We start from the raw sequence: 6,850 nt of genomic DNA, 5'->3' as shown, positions 1-6,850 counted from the left end.
TATATATTCACTAATTATATTTTTAGTCAATGAATAATCTAGCTGCTCTCTTAAAAGGTTTTTTTTTTTTATAAAAAATGAGTTGTTTTACATAATGCATAGTTTGGACACTATTTTTTTCTTTTCCTCCTCTATATGAATTTTCAATCTTATTTTTTATATTCACTATTAAAGACAATATCACAATAATAGAAAAAAATTGAGATTGCCATGCCAGGAGAATTGAACTAACACAAAACGACAAATTTTGATGCTATTATATAAGTCAGTATATTTTATTACTTAATTGCCTTGTTTCTTAATCACTTTATTATTATTAATTGCTAAAATGCAATTTTTAAATTTTATGATAAAGTTTGAAACTTAGAATTTATCAAACTCCTAACGAACTGCAGTTTCCAACTAAAACTGTAGTGTTAGACTACTCAGAAGTTAATTAAACCAGAAATAACCAGAAATAACACTTTCATAATTTGCCTAAAAGCACTAAATCTGAGAAACTAGTTACTTTTTTTACAAGTTTTTTTAAAATAAGTAAATGGAAAGTTATTTTCTCAAAATCTAAATATAGAGAGCTACCCTTGTCCATGTGAAAGAAAAAAAAAGATTTTAACCTTAAATAGCTTGTGAAACCAACAATATTTCCAATTCCTGCACAAAGAGATGGAGGAAAACTCAACTGGGTAAAGCATTATGTTTAGAATTTATTATCAGTTAACTAGAGTATATGTTATCTGTTTGCTCACTTTCTTCCTCACTTCTTCCATTAATGTATCTATTTGAAAGTCCTTCAGCTGAATATTTCAAACTATTTACTATAATTCTCTCATCTAGACATATTTAAGCCCAAAGTTTTGTCCCCTTGATGGTCAATTATGCAATAAATCTCCACCCTTTTTTCATAAGCCAGTGCCCCAGTGTTTGACTATGTACATCAGACAGCAGAGAAGATACAACTTACATTACCACTTTCTGTGATATGCCATATGAGATGGATATACAGTTGTCATTTGCTTTCAAACAATTAAAATTGGGTATACTTGTCAGTTGTGAAAAGACATGATTTTCAAATATAAATCACATTCCAGAAAAGCTGGAATAAATAAAATTTTATTTAATGTAATTTATGCTTATTTATAATTCTTTAGAATTCTGCTAAGCCATGTCAAGTGAGAATTAGGAAGAAAATCACTGCATTTGGGCCGGAGAGATAGTACGGGGTTAAGGCACTTAACTAGGTTCAATCCCTGACACTGCTAATGATCCTTTGAGCATCTCTAAAATTGGCCCCTAAATACAAACCAGAGATAAATTCTGAACACTGATGAATGTAGAATAACAGTTTTCTGCTCCCCCACGAAAAGAAAAAAAAAGAAGGAAAGAGAGAGAGATAAAGAAAAGGAAGGAAGGAAGGAAGAAGGAAAGAGGAAGGGAGGAAGGGAGGGAGGAAGAAGGGAGGGAGATAAAAATTACTGAATTTAATATATGTCCATATAGTGCTGGGGCAACCAGGGTCATACATAATTGTGTATATGATCCCAGATGAAACTCAAGGCAAAGGCTGTGCTCTATCACTTGAAATGCATTCCCCAAAATATACTTAACCAGAAAAAGGATACTTTATCTCTACACAGACACACATGGATAAAACATGTTCCATGTTTGTGAAATTGTACATCTAAAGACAAGTTTAATTTAATGTAAATTACTGAATAAACAGAGATTAACTCCTTCTAATTAGTTTTCATTTTGATATTAAGCTGAAAAAGAGGAATAGGTAGTTGCCTCTTTTAATAGTAAACATTTTGTTTTTTTACCCCAGTGAGTGTATACAAATGGAATTGTAGTCAATTAAATATTTAAAAATGTGTCTACTATTTGTACTTTTAACAGAAAATAGCACAACTCTTCATATAGCCCTGATTATTAAAGGAGTGATAGTTATCCCTCAAAATGCTTCATATATTTTCTTTTCAAAATGCAGAGAAAATTGGAATGCAGGTACATACTGAATCAACATAGTATTTACCAAATTCCTTGTTGCTCAGAGCTTCCAAGAGTAGCAATTACATCCAAAACATGAAGAATAAAGTGTTATATGCCAAATTCCAGATTTATTTAATAGGTAACTTATTCAAGGTTATTAAACTTTTTTTCTTCTTCCTGAAACTTGAAATGTATTATTGGCTGAACATTTTGATGTGCCTATAAAAAGATTATGTAGGTCTAGAAGGAAAAAAAAAATCACAGCATTTCAGCTGCTCTCTAACACAGGGGAACCGAGGTCCCGCAGGAAACGTGACAATCCTTCTGTTTAGTCACTTGGATGATGATATCCAAATTCTTTGTTGGTTTTATTTGGGGGGGGGTGCCACTTTAATATTTTCTTCTCATGAGAATACCTTATTACAAATGATGGTATTCTCTAACTTGTTACTGAACTAGCTTTGGAATTTTTAAAATGTGTATGTTTATTCACTTACCTAATCTGAATATACAAATGTACATGCAAAAAAAGTGTTTCTTTTTTTTTTTCCATTCAATTACTTCTTGGCCTTTTGGCTATAAGAGAGTGTAGTCTCTGTTTTTAACAGTTTAATATGTTTCATCCTCTATCTGGTGGCAATTTATGAAACGGATTTTTGATGTAGGGAGATGAAATAGGAGCTTTCTTTGCACACTACATGCATCCATCTAGCATTGCAGTATCTCCAGGAAAAATACACCCTCTTTGGGGAAAGTTTTTTAAAATAATGTTTACTCCACTAGAAAAATATCGGTTCTATAAGCCATGTTTATTAGCAAAGAAAGGTAGAACAATAGATTGAAAATGGTACAAATGCAATATTAGAACACTGTGGGGCCACATAGAATGCACAGTAGATACTTGATTTTTCCTATTGAATAAAATATGTAATAATTTAGTGTATCAGAGAGCTTGCTTTCATTATCCTTTGTATATAAGGGCCCTAGGTAAATGTACTGATGCAAATATATTTTCATTTCCCAACTGTACCTTGCCGAGTAGACCTTGTTTTTTAAAAAAATGATTATAATGGTGGATTATTTGTGTCACAGCAAATGATCATCAGCTTTAATTACTCAAATGATAGCTTTACTCTCTGAGTTGACTAATATATCACAGGTAGAGTTTAGTATACCTAAGGGCTTTGTCTGACAAAAAGTTCTTCTCCCAGAGGTTGGAATTCCAAGAAGCAACTCAAGGTTGTTTAGTGACTGGAAAAAAATGAGCAAAGGGACCTTAAAAATCACAAGGTAGCCTGGAATAAATTGGTCTAAGAGGGATGATAGCAATTAGTTCAGCTAATGAAATTAACGTCCTCCTTAATTAGAGAGGAAGACACATTATTTGAAATGAGTGAGTGGGATAGTAAACTTCCCCAGAGCTAGCAGGATGTTAAGGGAGACAAAAGAAATTCAAGTAGTTTCTAGCAATGGTTCATATTTATGTGACATTCCATTTTCAGAAAAAAATATACTTTATAATTATATAGATTATTAACTTTCACCTAAAGCTAATGGAACCCAAAGGGAAAACAAAACAGAACAGAACTACCTTCCATATGTAAATGGGCCTAACTAGAATGACAATAAAGTAATGGGATTAACTGTAAATGATGGTATGATGTGATAAAGAAATATCCATACTCCTCCTTGAATGGAAAACTACTCATGGTTTACATTGATGATGGCATCAATTAAGCAGCTTTTGGTTATCTTTTAGATTCAGAAAACAAGTCCTGTGAGCTTGAGACTTGGGAAATTGCAGCTGCTCAGGCATAATGAAACTGTTGAGTTCCTGCTTCGTGAAACTTAGGGGTCTGCCAGGTGCTCCTGCAACCTAGCTCTACCTATCCATAATGGATTTATCACAACTTTCTGCAAAGGCAGTGTCTAAGGGAGCGACTATCTCACTTTGTATTTCAGCCTCTGTCTAACCAATTGCAATTATTTTCACAAAGTATCTACCATAGTCTTTTTTTTTTTACTAAACGAATGAAAGTGTATTATAATGTGAAAACTCAGATAAAATGACAGCCAAGGAGATGGTTCAAGCGATTAGAGTAGACTCTTTGCATGTGCGGGTCGATATGTTAGGTACATGCCAGTTCCTACCAGATGTGACTGTGAATGCCCTGCACATTAGATGTGAACTTGGCGATGATCAAAATTAATGTCCCCAAGCAGTGCTCCATCATTGGGCCTAAATATTGAACCAGTTGATACAGTTAGTCCCCAGATCACCTGAGTATTGCTTGGGAGTACTCCTCCACCCCCAAAACTATTCAAATCTACTTTCTACCATTACCTATAAGTCCTAAGCTTTTCTACAGGTAACAAAAGTGATGTCTAGTTTTTAAAAATGATTATTGAGCTCTGCCCTTATCTTTCAAACCAAGGTTATAACTGACTTTTACAAGAAAGTTATAAAATGAGGTAACACTTTGGTGTGTGTGTGGGGGGGGGTCTGGAATGATAGCACAGTGGGTAGGGCATTTGTCTTGCATGCAGCCGACCCGGGTTTGATACCCAGCATCCCATATGGTCCCCTGAGCACCGCCAGGAGTAATTCCTGAGTGCAAAGCCAGGAGTAACTCCTGATCATCGCTGGGTGTGTCCGAAAAAGCAAAAATAAACAAAAAAATAAATAAATTACACTTCAATAATGGTTTCTTTAGATTTGTGTTTGAGTATACCATTTTTCATAGAATCAGCTTTAAGAATTTTTAAAGCATGGGGAGGGGGGCAAGGAAACTGTAGAAATCCTTGATTTCTTGAACTAAACATGACACTGAAAATCCACCACAATTCATAATCTACTGTGCAGTCATGAGTGTAGAGTCGATAGTTTTGTCCAGAAAAATAACTCTTACTGTGTTGGACAGTGAAAAGAGGGATCTCATTTTAACTGAGATTAAGACTCTTCCTTGTTCTGTTATTTTGCCCTGAGAATACTTGACTTTCTAGCACAGCATACAGCTTAGAAGGAACAATTTTACTAGTGTCCAGTAAACCTGACCTCAAACTCTTTTCCCTCACAAAGATGGAAATAGAATCATCAAATTGAAAATACTTTGACAAGATTTTAGACCGTCAAGTGTCTGGGAGTAGAAACAAAGCTTTTGTGCTATTTACTTTGTTAGGAACAAAATCTTGCTTGCTTTTTCTCTTTATTCTGCTTTTATTTGGCACTAAGAAAATAATAAACTACAATAAACTCAGGTCAGTGAAAGGAGGAAAAAAAAACTGTGGTTTTAAGGCATGATTCGGTTGACTTGCAGTTCTAAAGGTTAATTAATATTCAGGGAATTTAAAGCTGAGGGGAGTCAAGAATTTGTCAGGAAGCATATGGCAAATAGCACACGCCGTCCTGTGGGTCTCCAGGATAACATGCTGGGAATTGCTATCAAGGAGAGAATAGGTCTAAAGAAATCTGCATTGTTTCACTAAAGGCATGTTCAGTAGAACAGCTTTTAAGTCAGATTTCTCAACTTTGTTGTAAAAGGCAATTTGAATCAAGTAACTATTTAATTTGGGCTGTTGTATATATTCATACATACATATATATATATATATTTATCAAAGTTGTTCCATATTTAGCCATTTCACTACATATTCCTTGTCTCAGAAAGAATAAGGACATGACTTTAGATATTGTCAAATGTCTCATTGGGGCTATATACTGCCAATGTAAATCACTAGTTAAAATTGCACAGGCCACTTACATTTATATGTAATTAGATATACATATTCATGTATGTATTTTTACATATGTGTGCATTCTATTTGGTTTTCTTCATATTTTTATTAACATTGGTAAGCCTTTGCTAACTGAAAGTATGGAGAAAGTCATTTGACAGCACACTTTTTATTAGTTTTGTTTATAAAAGTATAATATATAGGGCTGGAGAGATGATATAGTAGGTAGGGCATTTGCCTACTATAGGACTGACCTGGTTGTTAACCTGAGCCCTACTAAGAGTGACCACTGAGCACAAAACCAGGAGTAAGTCCTAGGGTGTGGTCCTACAAAACAAAAATGTGCAATGTACATACATAAAAGTTTATATACCCTCAATGTACATTTTGAAGACTCCAGAAAATTGGTATGAAAATCAAACAGCAAATCAAAACATAAAAAGAAATTCACCATGTGTATACAACTTGCGTAAAAGTCCAGGTAAAATTTTAACTAGCTTGGTGTTTAATACAAATGAAATTGTATGGACTTTCTGTATTTTTCCCCTTAAAAATCATGCTGTGGGATTCATCTACATTGCTCTATGTACTTGTAGCTTATTTTTATTAACTGTCGTATTCCATAAACAATGCTATTTATCTGTGAAGTATTAATAGGCATTTGATTAATTTCATTTTCCTTGAGAATTATGAATAATGATGCCATGGATACTTCTGTACAAAGTAGAGTGTGCATCTGTTTATGGTGGGAAGATTGTAAAATAGGTTGTTTTTAGTATATTGTCTTTCTATTTAGTGAATAACCAGCAACCTGTAGTTTAAGTTTTTGATTGTAAGTGTGATGATGGGGGAATATTATTTTTCCATGAAAGGTATACTATATTAAAAAGTTTGAACATCTTTCCCTCTCCCTAATAGATTGCTGTCTTTGTTAAAATATAATGTTGAAAGCACAGACCAGTAACCGGCCTGGAGGAGGCCCAAATTACAATAAATAAACTTAAAACGTGCTGTCAAAGGGGACAGGCTATGGAAGTTAGAGACTCTGAAGACATTAGTGTAAGAAAGGTCCTATTGGTAGTCAAATAGAGGTAGAATAATGTGTGCTTAAACTTTGTTATGAACAACT

At 33.9% G+C, this 6,850-nt stretch overlaps 1 non-coding gene across 1 annotated transcript; it reads left to right on the top strand.

Annotated features, from left to right (window-relative positions):
* The first annotated feature begins 2,542 nt into the window (after positions 1 to 2,542).
* Positions 2,543 to 2,731, top strand: LOC130018181 (U2 spliceosomal RNA). The gene has a single exon (XR_008791489.1). It is a non-coding gene; the product is annotated as a U2 spliceosomal RNA (small nuclear RNA).
* Positions 2,732 to 6,850: the final 4,119 nt, after the last annotated feature.

The sequence above is a fragment of the Sorex fumeus genome, unplaced genomic scaffold, assembly GCF_029834395.1.
Source record: "Sorex fumeus unplaced genomic scaffold, SorFum_2.1 ptg000240l, whole genome shotgun sequence".
Classification (NCBI taxonomy): Eukaryota; Metazoa; Chordata; class Mammalia; order Eulipotyphla; family Soricidae; genus Sorex; species Sorex fumeus.
This window is presented reverse-complemented; position numbering and strand designations above follow the sequence as displayed.